Consider the following 16,397-nt stretch of genomic DNA (forward strand, 5'->3'; position numbering starts at 1 on the left):
TGACAGCAGGTTCATTTGGGTGGTGGAGACTGGCAAAATGGTATAAGGTGATGCTGCAACATCAGTTCTGGCTAGGAACCAGGAAGTGACATCAACACTAGAGATGGGCACGATCTCCATTACGATAAAAAAAAACCCCACGATAATGGCAATCTCCCAATTGTGACCTGATGGATTGTTGTCTTCCACGGCAAACGATCCAGCAGTCGGGAGGGGGCTGGACTGGGGTGATCGTGATAGGACTGGGAGGCTAGACATTCAGGCACCAACAATCTATTCCCCTGGCAACGGAGGCAGGGGAATGCCTGAGCTCTGTTTGAAACTTGATAATATTTCCCCTAGTGAGGAAAAGCAAACAGTTGTGAGTGAAAAGGTGGCTTCCTGAGAAAAATATAAGCAAAGTGATTGGGAGAGGAATGGGTTAAGAGAGAGAGAAAACTTTGAGTGCGGCTATCAGCAGAAGCTGTTTTGCACTCCTCCTGAGTTCATTCAGTGCGTTGAAAGAGATAAGAAGAGATCTCTTCTCAGTGTTAACTCTTTCAAAAACCCCTTGCTTTGAGAGCAGCTATCAAGCAGTTTTGCGCTCCTCTCCTGACTGAGTTCATTCAGTGCATTGAAAGAGTTAACTGAAAAGAGATATCTCTCTCCTCCTGGCTTCTCAGCCCAGTGCCTGCTTTTTGCAAGAAGTTGGTATGTGATTTGATGTTTCATTTGTGTTTTTCCTATTTAAAAAACCATAGGATCCGCGAGGATCCGTGTGAATCCTGGTTTTACTTTCTTCCTGTTTAAATATGCTTTTGGAAGACTGGCTGCTTGCTTTTAAAATTGGGTGGGATGGAGGATTCTATCCCTGCTTTTTTAAAAAAAGCTGGCTGAAACTTGTTGACGGGGTGTCTCTCTCTCTCTCTATTTGGAGAGGCAGGGACGGGTTAAAAACTCCCCCCCTCTGCTCTAAGTGCATGAGTATGTGTGTGTGTGGGAGAGAAAATGTCCCCTCCCTGAGGGGAGGCGGCTCATCGCCAGGTTAAAAACTTTCCCTCCCCACTCTGCTCTAAGTGCATGCATGCCCATGTGTGTGTGAGAGAAAACGTCCCCTCCCTGAGGGGAGGCAGCTCGTTGCCGGGTTAAAAACCTTTTTCCCCATCTGCTCTAAGTGTGTGGGGGGGGCGCCCCTCCGATCCTAGATCCCAGATTGGAAACGGGACTTGATCAGAGTGAATTGGTGATCTGGGGTAGTCACCAGAGCAGATCCACGAACAGCTTGATCGGTATTTTTTTTTTGGATCGTGCCCACGTCTAATCACCACATCATGTGATGCTCTAAGAATCCACTCAGTCTCTATGGGAGAAAAATCCCCTCAGTCTCTATAGGAGCCAAAGAGAGGAAAAAATGGAGGGGAGACATAATATTCAGCAATATTCAGTAATATTCAGTTTCATGTTTTATATTAGTTCCTGGACACCAGAATCTGGAGTAGTTCCAGCCCAGGTTTTACTCAAGTCTCAGGTAAGCTGGCTAGAGAATCTCCTATAAAGGATTCTCTTAGACCTTGTTTTCCTTCATTCATTTCTCTTAAAGAAAGTTGGCCAGGAAAAGTGCTGTTAAATCACGGTTGACTTTTCTTAACCCATGCTGGGGTTTCCAAGGCAAGAGACTAACAGAGGTGGTTTGCCATTTCGTGCCTCTGCATAGCTACCCTAGTCTTCCTTGGAAGTCTCCCATCCACTTACTTAACCAAGGCCAACCTAGCTTAGAGTCCAGGTCAGGGCTAAATAAAGTTAGTCTAAGTTTATTTTTTAAAAAGTCCTCCTGCAGTAACTTACAGGGGGCCTTACACAATGAGGCCACATCACTTCCATTTGGAACCCAGCAATGCTCCAGGAATTTTCCAGATTTCTATAGTAGATACAATAGAAATCTGGAACATTCCTCAAACATTGCTGGCTGGGTTTCAGGCAAAAGTGACATTGCCACATTGGGCAGCATGTTCCCCCTGCATTTTCTTCCCATCACTATACTGAGTGCCAGCAAGTGACAGGGAGAGCTGGTGGGAGTTTGCCGATTATATTAGACCAATGGCAACCCTAGTGGAGAGTTCAAGATTTTGTCAATCCTAAAATTAGGTCACATTGACCTCTTTTGGAAATATATGTATTATCTAGAAGTTCTAGAACATTAGGATGAATCTGTCTTTTAATGTAATTTAATTTATTAACTCAATTTTTGTGTAGCCATCAAAAGGGCAATAACAATTTATGGCAATGAATTATCACGAATCAAGGATGAATATATCTCTACCATACCACCCAAACTAGTCTTAAATTGCTGATAAAACTAGTCACATATTGCCACTTATTAAAGAGTCATTTATTTCCTGGTTTAGCACTGGCTTCCAGTCTCCTAAACAATTTGTAATGCACTTAATTAAGTAGCAACCTCCTCAATATAATATAAATACTAGCTGCATTCAAAATGAAATAAACAAGCCAGAAACACAGCCAGAAATCGCTGTTTCGTTTCATTAAAGCAGCTTCCAGAATGATGAACCAAATCCAGGAAACCCAGTTATATCAGCACCAAAGTTTGTATGTTTTGTATTAGTTCTTATCTCACAGCAATGGCAACAGCAGGCAGATAGGCACTGTGCCCATATGGCAGCTTCTTGTTTTCCTTAAAGATATTCACCAATCAGATCCCAAGGAGAGAGAGAGCTTATTTTACTAATTAACTGTATTGGCTGGAAGGGGAATGTGCATGAGTGCATCTTTTTTTCCTGGTCTCTACCTGGGCAATGACATTGTCTCCCTTCCAATTGGGTCCTCTCAAGGGGAGATTCCCATCCCAAACACACACACACACACACATCGGCTTTGGAAACATTTGAAATGGGAAATGTGCATATTTTAATCATAAGCTGCAATTCTAAAGACACTTCCCTGGGAGTAAGCACTATTGTATAAAATGAAACTTACATCTGAGTAGACATGTTTAGAGCTGCATCTTGGTTTGTTCTGTGGAACTACCCAGGCACTAGTCTGTCTCATCACTCCCAACAAGGAATTTAAACTGTCAGTTGCTGTGAGTAAAAGTGTAGGGTGCCCGGGGTCAGCAGCCCAGCCCCTGGACTTGCTGACAGGCAGTGGCAGGGGGCAGCCGGGAGACAGCAGTTCAACTGCTCTGTCTTGCAAACAGAGCCAGAACCTGCCTACTCCAGGGGGAAGGGGCGAAAGGCCAAAGCCTCAGAAGGCTGGAGGGAGCAGGGAGAGGCCAGCTAGTCCAACCCCCCAGGGGGAAGAGAGGGGGCTAAACAGGCTAGAGGAAAAGGGCCAAGGCAGGGGGAATAGGGACCCAGCAATAGCCCAAACAGAGCCCTTACCTTCCAAGGAGGAGAGGCAGCCACTACAGCCCAGAGTCACACCCTGGCTAGAGGACAGCAGCCTGGCTCAGGAGGTGCTAGGAGCCAAGCCCCTCCAGGTGGAGCTGCCACAGGCATTCTGGGGGAGGAGATGGGTAGCCCTGCCCAGCATTAATGAGCAGGCAGCCCAGAAGCTGACCAGGGCAGCTCCTCGTGAGCAAGGCCAGGCATGCTCAGCAGCACAGAAGCCGGCTGGGACAGCTCCTTGCGAGCAAGGCCAGGCATGCTCAGCAGCACAGAAGCAGGCTGGGGCAGCTCCTCGTGAGCAAGACCAAGGAGACCTGAGCTGGGGATGGCTCGCATTCAACCCCACCCTGCCAGCAAGGCAAGGAAGCCAAGAAGGGATTAGTGGTAGGAGGGAAACACCTGAGGGAAGGCACAGCTGGGCCAAGTCAGGAGAAGGAACAAGCCTAGGAGGAGGGCGGGGCGGAGAAAGGAAGCCCTATATAAGGTGGCTAGGAAGAGCTCTGAGGTGGTGGGTGTGAGTAAGGAGTGATGGTGTGGAGTGAGAGCAGAGCAGTGCGAAAGTGGAGGCTTGGAGGAGAGTTCTGGGAGAAGGAGATAATGGAGGACGCAGAGGGTGAGCAGGCCAGGTTGAGCAGGCCAGCGAGTGGACTGAGAGGGAGTCTGGGTGATGTATACCACCCCTCCTTCCACAGAGCAGGGTCCTGCAGTATCCCTGGTGCCCCTCTGATGTCAGGGCCGGCCCAACTGGGGTCCTGCCCAGCGGCGGCAGCGACAAGCCCTGACATAGGGGATGGGGTGGTGGTGGTGCAAGTGATCTGTCCATAAAACAGGATTGTTTTTAATGCTGCCACTGCCTTGCTATCCCTTTGCCAGTTTTCTGCTGTAGTGTACAACCTCTGACCCTTGTGTTCTTTAGGATCTGTTGTTGTTGTGTTGTAATGTGGGTGTGTTTCTTTAAATGTTTAATGTGATACAAATGAAGAGTTGGGGTGAAAGATAGGGGTGAGTGAATGAGATGATTGTTTGATGGCTGAGAGTGTGGGTGGAGTTGAGAAGTATGTCTGGATTGAAATCTGCTTGGACAGTAGCAGTGCTCTAGGGTGGAGTGAACTGCAGTTTTTAGTTACTGAGTGGAGGGGAAAGTTTCATTCTGCATTCTGGTTTAGACAGGCAAGTTGTGTGCAGACTAAGAGTGTCCATGTATTTCTGAGAGAAATACAACCTGTGTGGAAGCCTGAACTCTGTGTCTGAGAGAAAACATTCATTCTATTCAAAGCAGGCAAACTGTGTGTGTGCCTGAGAGGGAAAGTCTATGTATATTTGAGTGAGAGACTGATCTATCCAAAGCAGGCAAATTGTGTGTACCTGAGAGAGAAAGTTGTGTGTGTGTGTGTGTGTGTGTGTGTGTGTGTGTGTGTGTGTATAAAGCAATTTTAAGAACTGATAACTATCTCTGAAACCATCGAGCTTAGCTAATAGTGCGAAATTGATACACTTCTTGTAAAAATAAAAGGGTTTTTTTTCATCCCAGAATATATGTTATTCCTATATCCCATTCCTGTCTTCAGAGCTGCATAGTCCCATGAAGAAGCCTGATGCTTGGACACATTATTAAAGGGGAAATTTGAATTAACTATTTTGGAATATAATTCCTGGTATCAGCAATCTACCCAGAGGGTGTAAGAAGAGAGTTAAAGGCAAAATCTAACTAAGGACAGAAAGGAGGTCGTAATATATGTGTGTGGTGTAATTGAGGAAAAATTCTATGGGTTGATGGTTTAAAGGAAGGATTGTGTTCTGTGCCATTTTGGTGCCATTAAGTGCAAAAACAGCTGACCCAGAGAACCTGGAAGGAAAGAATGGGGCTGAAACTCATGACAACTGGAAAAAATGGATTAGATCACAGGTGGCAATGCCCCATACACACTGAATATTTTTTTTATCTGTCTACTCTTTTATACAATCCTTCCTCTAAGCAGTGTCCATGGTTGTCTCATTCTGTTTATCTTTGTGAGATAAGTTAGGCTGAGCAAGTTTTCATGGAAACTTTTCAGCCAGCAAGCAAGTTTTTGTGGAACTGCTGAATTGTGAACTGGGGTCTAACCACAACACCACACTAACCACAACACCACACTAGCACTCAAATTTCATGTTTTGAGTAAGATGCTCTAAATTTTATTCATATTGGTTTATAAGAAAGATGATCTTTTCTATGCTTAATAATTAGGATTCTGGTTTTTTCCTCTGCTTACACTTGGGTATTTTCCAGTAACTCTGAAGAAATCTGCTGTAGGCAGGTTAGTCTAGATTCCATTTGCTACTGATGAACAACCTTCACCTCAGTTTCATCAGAGAAAAATATCTTAGGTTTTCTATGATCTAAACTCACTTGTGTTCTGAGCTATTCCAGAAGAACTAAACTTAACGTTTCCTGCCTTTGTTCTATATGAATCAGAGGGTATGCTATTTCCTTATATGTAAGCTTTGACAGACTCCCATCAGATTTATATTTTATTCCTCATCCATCATAACCCAAACTCCAATTCTATAGCCAAAGTAGAAGTTTTTGGCAGAGTGCCTAATGTAGTCAAGACAATGAACTGATTGAGAGAAGAAAAGTTTTATTAATAGATATAACTGGATAGGAAAAAGAAGAAATAAAACTAGCTGTCTGGCTAGTTCAGAGCATTCTAGAGAGTTCTAAGAGTTCTGCAGACAGATAGGCAAGCAGAAAACCCCTTATTAGAAAGAAGATATCCCCTCAACAGTATTGTCAAACTAGAGCTTGCTACCCCTGCAGGATCTCCTTCTCTTCTTCTTTGAATATTAGACCTTGCAGTTGGCCTTGGTTAGTAATTGGATGGGAGACCTCACGTGAAGACCAGGGTTGCAGAGGCCGGCAATGACAAACTACCTCTGCTAGTCTCTTGCCTTAAAAAATCCAATAGGGGTTGCCATGTCAGCTATGACTTGACGGTACTCTCCACAACCACATATTCCAACAGATGAATTGTGTTGTACCTGCAGTAGAACTGAACTTTGGCTGCGATCTAATATTTTTATCCTGCCTTTCCTTCAAATAGTTCAGTGTGGAAAATACGTTCTCCTCTCCCTCACAATGAACATGTGTGATAGGTTAGTATGAAAGAGTGAGCTTTTTCGCTGAGGAGACATTTGAGCATGCTTCTCTCACCATTATACTACTCTAGACCTTGTGACTAGACATAGGCACGAACCAAAAAAAATTAATGAACCAGTGGTTCGTGGTTCGGTGCTGCCGACGAACCCGAACTAATGAACTGAAACGAATTTTTCCTGCTGATGAACCGGTTCGAGGTTCTTGGTTTGTGGGTGTCAGAACAGCCCCCATTGGACTTAGAGATCCCATATTCCCAGGGAATGTTTAGCAGGCTCTCCTCCAGCCAGCATCCAAGTTTGGTCAAGATTGCAATAGGGATCTTGGCATTATACCCTCTCCAATCTGAGGCCCCCAAGAAACTCCCATTCGATACAATTAGAACCACCAGTTGACGTTGGCCCAGTGTACAAGGGGTTGGCCGTCAGAACTGCCTATCAGAGTTTGCAGGGATGAGATTGGAGTACCCATGGCTACAGAACACCCCCCTTCCCCCTCCCTCCCCTGGGGTGTCTTCTCCCATGTAACCAATTGTAACCAATTTGCAACTCCATGGTTGGAAGGAAGACCTGCTGATCAAGGTAAGCTGGGCTTCGATTTGGGTTTCCAGGGTGACAGAAGGAGTGCAGACAGAGTTCAGGCATTCCCCCAGCTCCGTTTCCAAGGGAATTGATTGATGGTGCCTGACTGTCTGGCTTCACGAACCGTGGGCGAATGCAACGAACTGGGCTTCCAATGAACACTGGTTCGTTGGCCATGGACCCTCATGAACTGCTGGTTTGCGAACAGATGATCAGGCAGTTCATGGGTTTTTTTGGTTTATAATGTGTTTCGTGCCCATGTCTACTCGTGACCCCATGACATAGATTAAACTAAGAGGTAATGATGGACCAAATATCATCCAATGAACTTCACTGCAAAGCACAAGTTTGAACCCATGACTCCAAAGATCTAGGGCTGCCTTAGAGAATGCACAGTCCCTGGGAGTCTTAAAGGACCATTGGGGAGAAAACAAGACATTTTGAGGGATCATTCAAAAATACATCAAAACCCTAAAGTGTTATTCACTGAAAATGAAAGTTAAAAGTATAATTACTGTGTCTGTCCCTGCAGACCACACCTCTGCCCCACATAAGTTGTATTTGTTAATTTTGAAAAGAAATCAGCTGATCAGAGTAGCTTAACAAGCAGTTGAACTTGCACAAAACGGTTGCTAAACCAGCTTTGCTAGTTTACCTGTATAGAATCCATTTGATTTCTGGAAAGGATTCTGTTTGGCAGGTGGTAAGTCTGGCTGCTTTCTTTTTTCCACTTTTCATTTGTTAGAACTTCAGGCTTTGCTTAAACAAATTCTGTCTTTCCTTAGTAGCAGTGTTAGCAGTCAGACCTGTCCTCATGTTATTAAGAAGCCTTATGAACATGGAATATCATAAGCCCCTCTCATTGTTTTAAACACAGACAAACTGCCTGGCTAGGCAGTAAAATACTAGAATGTGAGCAATGAGGTAAGACTTGCTTCCAGCCCCACACCTCCAGAGATGTGCAGAACTGTATAACAAAAAGGACTTCTGGAAGCTTGAGCTAATCTCTTCATCCACCCTGCCAATCTTTCCTGATTCCATTTCCCCACCTGAGTCACTCAGGGACTGATAAGCCTCACCCATCAGGAGCCATCAGGACTCATCAATAATCTTTTTACTCCTTTAGTTCCTCTCAGGGAGATACAATCAAGCTTCCCCAGTCCTATTGTCTCACCTCCAGACATAGCCATCAAGCTATTGTTTTAGGGCAGAGACTCTCAGTCCTGCTTCAGGGCATGTTTCACAATATATCTGATTGCCCTGCCATGTGCTCAGTGTGTGTTCTGGAATCTCCTCCCACGCACCCTCAGACTATATCTGAGTCCCCTCTCTCCTCTTTGATGAGATGCTGGCCATCCATGCTGCTCCTCCACAGAGCCTTCTTTGCTCTCCAAGCTCTATTGGAACTGGTAAATATCACCCAATCCTTGAACTTCTATTCCCACTTCCTCTGTTTCCCTAGTTAATTCTCTGTGTGTGCTATGTGTATTTTATCCCATTGATCTTTATTATTTTATAAATTAAAAAGCCCTTTTAGTCAAGAATCTGCCTGTTTATTAAAGAGTCCTCTAGAGGAAGGGACCCTTGTATACAAAGGTGGAGATCTCACTAAGTGACCTCTTGCTAACTCTCCTTGCATGCTAATTTACACAAATCACAAGGAGACCTCCTCATTTAATGACAGCAGGCTAATTAAAATATGTCTTATGTCAAGGTTTTGGTGTATTTTGTTCAGATTGTTTATATACTAAGATTGGAGCAGAGGTAGGTAGGGAGGTCCAGCTTCTCTCCATAAATTATGCCCATCAGATCATTTGATTGCCTATCTATCACATTTTCATTACATTCCTCTTCTAAGAATTTCAACCTTCCAACCATTCTTTGAAAGAAAGTGATTGCTCCAGTGTTACTGGAATGGGTCTCCTTACAAGTTGAGGGAATTAGCAAATGAGGAGAAAGCTATGTGAGAGGTGGTAACAAGCAAGACCTTCCACCAATTTTTACCAGGTCCTCTCTCCAAGGAAACTAACAAGAGATTGGTGTTTTCCAAAACAAGAGTATTTTTATTTAAAGGGGAAACTCAAACACACAGCAAGAGGAAACTCACAAGCACACAAGGTTCCTAGAAAAGCAGTGATGAAAGTGGGAATAGGTTTCAGGATTTTCAGGTGATAATCACCTATCAGAGGAATAGAGTAGTCCGCAGAGGAAGAAGGCTTCAAATGGCCAGCATTCTCAACCAAAGAGGCTCTAAGGGTTCTGAGTGCCCAGCACTTGGATCTGAGTAAGGGTGTACAATTTGGGTGGGGCAAACTGTGCCTTGAGGCTGGAGAGTGACTTCAGCCGATGGAACAAAGACCTACACTAGTGGCCAAAATTGTGGAAACCTTTTGGAAAAAGTGTATTTTTGAGGTTTGATGGCTCATAACACCACTTTTTTTTGGAGTAATACCATAAAATTATATATTAATGGAAAGATAATTTAATCAAGAATGTAATGCAATAACTTTTATGAAGGAATTTTTTTTAGAACAGTAGTTATAAAGAAGAAAATTGAAACACAGAAAAAATGAGTTATACAACAATTCTCACCATATCAGTTAATACTTAGTTGGGTAACCTTTTGCTTTAATTACGGCCTTACAACGCCTTCCCATGGAGTGAACCAAGTTTTTTTAGTTCTGCAGCTGTTATAATGTGAAACCACGATTGAGTTATTGCTTCTATTAATTGCGGTTTATTTCTGGGTTGCTTCTCACTAACCAGTTTCTTTAGTTGTCTCCATAGATTTTCGATGGGGCTAAGGTCTGGGCTATTCCCAGGCCATTTCAACAGTGGAATATGATTATCTTGAAACCACTTTTTGCACACAGCAGCAACATGACATGGAGCTGAATCTTGTTGAAATATAAAGGCTTCAGTTTGGGCTCAAGTATTTCATTTATGTATTTTGGGGCATTTATATTGCCATTTATCACGCAAATTCTGCCCACACCTTTTGATATCATACAACCCCATATCATAACACTAACTGGGTGTTTCATAGTAGGTGTAATGCAATCAGGATGCAAATCTTCAATCCTTCTTCTCACGTATTTTATGCCATCACTACCAAACAGGAAGATTTTGGTCTTATCACTCCAAATAACACTGTCCCATTGTTCCACTGTCCAGTTAACATGGGTTTTAGCCCAGTTTAATCTTTTCAACCTTTGTTTGAGAGATAACAATGGTTTTTTTTTTGTGGAATTCTAGCATTAAGACCAAATTCCTCCAGTCTGCACCGAACAGTCCTTGCACTGAACTTCACATTGAATTGTGCCATTTTGTTCTGTATGAACAAAATGTTCTGTAGTGACTGAGTTGCCTTATACCTCTTCAAAAATTTAGAAATGCCACCTTTGGTTAAGTTTCCACCAATTTTTCTTCTAATTTCTTCATAACTGTAGCCTTGTTCACTTAACAGTAATATTTTATATTGCTTTCTGGGTGACCAGTCAACTCTTTGTGCCATTTCTTTAATTTTATTACGTTTTACAAGCTCACTAAATGAAAGAATACAAAACAAACCAACCAACTTGATAGCAATCACATAACACACTGACAAATGACTTCATCTCAGCTCCAATACATGACATCAGTAGCTGAATCCTACTGTGACCTGATTGGCTCATTGCCAAAACAAGATGACACCTGATTGGCTCTCTAAAGACTCATGCTCATTGGCTACATTCAAATGAAGGAAAGCTACTTCATATCAACCTAAGCAAGTTGTGCTTCCTTTTCCTGGTTATTTGGCTATAACATTTGATAGAATACAGATAATTGAACAAACTTTGTTGCATTACATTCTTGATTAAATTATCTTTTCATTGATATATGATTTTATGGTATTACTCCAAAAAAAAGTGGTGTTATGAGCCATCAAACCTCAAAAATGCACTTTTTCCAAAAGGTTTCCACAATTTTGGCCACTAGTGTAAGTGATTGTCTCCTGGGATGGACAAAAGGCTTGAGTAGCTTTGATTAGCCTGCTGGGGCAGGATAAAGGAGTTAGTTTGCTTGTACCGGTGTTTCACAAAAAAATTGTACATTCAATTAAGTGTTCTCTAGAGCTGGCTGATGACTTTAGAGTTGTGATTAAATGTTCCGAGGAAGAACTTAAACTTATCAGAGCTGATTGATGGCCCTAGATTGAGGGATAGGGTTTTAGTTGGGGTTGCAATCAATAGGAAGAAAGGAGATTGGAATGTCCGAGGGACTTGTTTCAAGCATCTTTCTTGTCAAGGAACAAGGGGTGGGTCAGAGTCAATAACACTTAATCACTCAGCATTCCATTCACATGGCATGTGCATTCCAGTCTTCGGGTTGGGAGCTGGCAATGTTTTGCCCTGCTGGGCAGCTGGCTTATTGTGGCATGAAGTGCATTAGTTAAGACTTCATGATTTTTCCCAATCATAAGCAGATATTTAAATGGTGGAGAGCTAAGCGGACTGCTCGCACCAAAGTCACCTAATGAGTTACATGGTGAAGTGACGTTTTGAGCTTAGGTCTCTCCCGCCCTATCCTAACTATTACATCAAAATGACTCAGTGCTAGGATGCTGTTGAAAAATACAGCAAGACAGTTCTGTATTCTTAAGCAACAGAGTATACTCATATACAATTAACAGAGATTATGTGCATACATGCTGTCAAATGGAACAAGTGATTTATGGTGACCCCAGGTGAGAAGCTGAGGTTGTTTGCCATTGCCTTTCTACACAGAGTCTTCCTTGGTGGTCCCCCATCCAAATACAAAGCCTGCTTAGCTTCTGAGATCTGACAAGATTGGGTTATACCTACTGCAACTATAATTCCCAGCGATCCACCAGATATGAAGTTTCTTCATTTTCTCTTGATTGCCTTCTTCTTGATACTTATGCCCACTCCAGGTAAAATGTAAACAAACGTCATGTGTTCCAAAATTAAGCTGAGCCTGACTAGACAGCTTGTTATATTGTGCAAATTTAGGTTTGGTTTATAATTACTGCAATATATTTTCATCAGATCAACATCTATGGAAGCAAGAGCACTATATTTTATAGAAACAACCAACATGAAAGACTTCACAGAAAATAAAACTACACCCTACACTGTTCTTTGATGTGGCTGATGGAGATCTCCCTGTGCAGGAAAAATGTCAAGGGGAGGCATACAGAAAAATGTATAATGTCTTTGGTTATATTTTTCTAAAAAGATCAGAGCATGCTCTTGCAGTGAAAGGTGGAAATAACCTACAACAATTTTTTGAGTTCATGAAAGGCATATGAGAGTTAGGTTTGCACTTGTTGAGTTGCTTGTGTAAATGGGTCACCTGGAAGACTTAACACTACATGAAGAACCATTAACATCATTTCTCATCACCATAGAAGCGGCACTTTTCCTCAACTGGAATGTTTAAACAACCGGATGCCAGTACCAAAGCTATCAAGTGAAATGCATGCATGTTTGAACCAGTCTTCATTGCCACATGGCCAAGAACTTGAACTAAGAATGGAATTTACATCCATGGGTGGTAGAAACAATAACTTGAAATTTAGGGCATAGTTGTGAGGGCATAAAGCTTGGAATGAATCCAAAATTCTCCTCATCGACATTTCTGTTAAAATTGTAGATTCCCAAATTACTTGGTCTTGCTACCTAAGTGGAGTGATACACCAGAAACCTCCCATTAAACAAAGACATCAACGAAAACCTGAGTCTTGTTCAGAATCCTGTGGATATCCAGTTTGCCATGGCTTCCAGTTCAAGATATCTTTCCTTCATCTACATTACTGATAGTTATATGTGCATTTATAAAACACTGCAAAAAAATGAAGCAGTCTTGATGTGATGAAACATATCACAATATCCAGATTCTTTACTCATGATTATATCAGTTCATAAGAGCATATGTGTGCATTGGTAAAGCACTTCACAAAAAGAATCTTGATGCATTCATATATACAGTCATATCAAGAAGAATTTTATTGATGTACATGCACATGTGTATTGGTAATGAATGTGCGTGGAATACATCGAGAAGCTGAAAGCTGCACCAAACTGGGCATGCTCCAGTTATGCAGTTACTTTCAGATATTCTCTTAGCTAAACAAGAATTCAAGAGGAGTAGAACTCAGTGGAAAGGGAAGTCATTGATCACTAAAAGAATGAGCAGGATAAATCTGCGCATCTGGGACATGTTGGAATCCCATGAATTGTGCTCCCAAATACTGCCTATATATTTTCTCTGACATATGTCCCATAACAATAATCTCAGGCCCACTCAGTGAAGTGGATGGGCAATAGATCCAGAACAAAAGGTAATACTTTATTCAATGAGTAATTAAATTGTGGAACTGACTGCCAGTAGTCATTGAGCTCGCCATTGCTTTACAGTGGAATTAGATACATGAAGGACTGATCCATCAATGGCTGCTAGCCACTATGGTTGTAAATGAGAGCATGATACCTCCTTCACCATACATCCATGCAGGGGCATCTCTGACCATAAAACCCAGGCAGATGGCTCATCTGTGAAAATGTGAGAGTTTATGGAGATAGATCTGTGCATTTGGAGACCGACTTTCTCGGGGGGGGGGGTCATCAGAATCTAAACTGATGTGTATTTGTATCTTGAGAATGATGCAGTAAAGCACAATGGTGTGAGACTCAGAGTGATTGGCCAAGGGGGTTGGTGGGTTAAAGAAGAGCCAAGTCCAGGGAGCATATTGGTCTGCTACCTGTGACACAACTGTAAAGGAGAGGGTAAAAAGCTCTCTCTCTCTCTCTCTCTCTCTCTCTCTCTCTCTCTCTCTCTCTCTCTGTGTGTGTGTGTGTGTGTGTGTGTGTGAAACACACAGAAAGACACACAGAGACAGCTGGGAAGCAACCTCGTGATGCACCTATCTGTTCCACCTCGTGTGCACATGTCTGTCTGTCTGAATATCTGAACTAAGTTTAGGAAAGCTTTCTGTATTTATTTTTCTTTTGCTAGATGATAATCATCATCATCATCATCATCATCCAATTTATATACCGCCCTTCAGTACAACTTAATGCCCACTCAGAGCGGTTTACAAAGTATGCTATCATTATCCCCACAACAAAACACCCTGTGAGGTGGGTGGGGCTGAGAGAGCTCCAGAGAGATGTGACTAGCCCAAGGTCACCCAGCTGGCTTCAAGTAGAGGAGTGGGGAATCAAACCCGGCTCTCCAGATTAGAGTCCCGTGCTCTTAACCACTACATCAAACTGGCTCTCAGTGCCAGGATTGTTCTGATACTCAGAGCAATCCTTAGAAAGAGCCACAAGAGCCAAGCATTGGTTGGCCACTGATGCAAACAGGATGCTGAACTAGGAGGATCATTGATCTGCTCCAGCAGGACTCTTCTTATGTTATTTTCTTATGTCAGTATCAGTGGTGAAGTTTCGGAGATGCTATGAAATGAGCTCAGAATGTTCTGCAGTCATAGTGAATCTCTGTACTGAATCGTCTGAACTAAGGATCTCCCTTGTTGTTTGAAACCAGGAAGTCTGGCCTCTTTTAGCACCCAGATCTTATAGTACTATCCTCTGCTATTTGGACCGAGTCTCAGTGAATGGAAAAATTCCTCTAAAACTGAAATTGGGTCCTTATTTTCTGAAAACAAAAGACTGTACTCCATTAACATTTTTCATTTTTTAAATTTTTTTCCTCAGGATTAGCCCCTGATTCCCCATGGAATCCAGAAAGCTGTCATGAAAAGGGAGGTTTCTGTTATGCCATGAACTGCCCCTGGTGTTTTAGCTCCTATGGGGCATGTAGTGTGGCTGAGAAGTGCTGTATGAGGTAAGCTGCTGATTCCCACAGTGGATACTGTAGAGATTAAGAAATACGTTTCTCATTCCAGTCTTTCCTATTGACTTCATTATTTGCTGCTGCTACCAGCAAAGTGAATTAGCTGGACTAAATTCAAATAATCATATATGACATTCCATCACAATGAAAAAAATAAGGGAATGCATAAGCAAAGTCTGTGTGGCTATGAAAACACAGGAGGGTACTTTTCAAGAGTAAAGGGTTTTTCCGATCAGTGACTTTTTACATGGCTGATTGGGAGAACCATAGAATTTTCAAGAAAAAAAGGGTTGGGGCCTTAGGATCTGTTTGGTTAACTGTGGGGGGTTTGTTTTGCACAAACTTTCCCTGCCACGAGAGGCTTCTCTTGCATCCAGGGAGAGCTACTTGTACTAGTGGAAAGTAGCACGATTAGCAAGCATGGGATTAAGGCTGAAATGCTTGACAACACTTGAAACCATCAGCAGCACTACAATAATCTATTTTTTTTTACATGTGCCTAGGGAGAGCTGGCGCCCTGAATGTGCAGAAGCCACTACACCAGCAGGGATTGGTAGCCCTACGACATCAGCACCTTCGGCTCCAAAATCTACTTCATCCCAGAAACCTCTTGGCAATACTAGGAAACAGTGCTAAACTGGCCATTACTACTACCCTGTCTGTGGGTCTGTCCACATACTTACCGAATTACCCATCAGTGTCTGGTGTTCCTCATTAATGGCCTGGTTAAATAGCCCTGTTTTGCCTTTTAGAAAGTTCCTTCTAATGTTTGTCTATCTGTTATGACTCTGTTATGACAGACCCATTTGCCACCCTATCTAGCTTGTAGTACTGTTGTCAACTTTGAACTTGTGGAGCAACAGAATGTAAATCTGATAGCGTTTGTTTGTCATTTATGGATAAGGAACATCTATCCTTGGAGATGGAATGCATCCAAATAAAATCTCCTTGGAGATGTGAATGTGAACTGACTAGATCGGTTTGGGCCCTTTTGTCAGGCGCTGGTAAACTGTCTACTGCTTTGTTTCCTCTTCCCTTTCAACAGTGGCCACTACTCTTGATGCTGGGGTGGTGGTTCTGGTGAGGGAGTGGCCCCCAGGACTGGTTAGCCCCAATGGGAAGTGGCCCCTAGCCCATCAGCCCACTGAGATGCTTTCTGGAGACCTTAATGGCCAATCTGCCACTGTTAATATCAAAGTTCTCAGAATCCTGATTAGGAATTTTGTGCATGGCAGTTTCCCTCCAACAGTGCTCACTCCATAGTTCAGAGTAGGGATGGGCACGGACAGCAATACAAAACCCACAAACAGCCCAATCTGCTGTTCACAAACAAGCTGTTAGTGAGGCCTCATTCTAAATGAATAGGTGGTTGTTGCAAGCCTCGTTCGTTGCTGTTCTTCAAGCCAGACAGTTTGGTACCTGCAATCAATTCCCATG

At 42.8% G+C, this 16,397-nt stretch overlaps 1 long non-coding RNA gene across 2 annotated transcripts; it reads left to right on the forward strand.

Annotated features, from left to right (window-relative positions):
* The first annotated feature begins 1,476 nt into the window (after positions 1-1,476).
* Positions 1,477-15,881, forward strand: LOC129342043 (uncharacterized). 2 transcript variants are annotated; one of them, XR_008598197.1, is made up of 4 exons: positions 1,477-1,507; positions 11,867-12,033; positions 14,822-14,951; positions 15,464-15,881. It is a non-coding gene; the product is annotated as an uncharacterized LOC129342043 (long non-coding RNA). The 2 variants fall into 2 exon arrangements; XR_008598196.1 differs by lacking the exon at positions 1,477-1,507 and adding an exon at positions 8,452-8,509.
* Positions 15,882-16,397: the final 516 nt, after the last annotated feature.

Source organism: Eublepharis macularius, chromosome 1 (assembly GCF_028583425.1).
Source record: "Eublepharis macularius isolate TG4126 chromosome 1, MPM_Emac_v1.0, whole genome shotgun sequence".
NCBI classification, from domain to species: domain Eukaryota; kingdom Metazoa; phylum Chordata; class Lepidosauria; order Squamata; family Eublepharidae; genus Eublepharis; species Eublepharis macularius.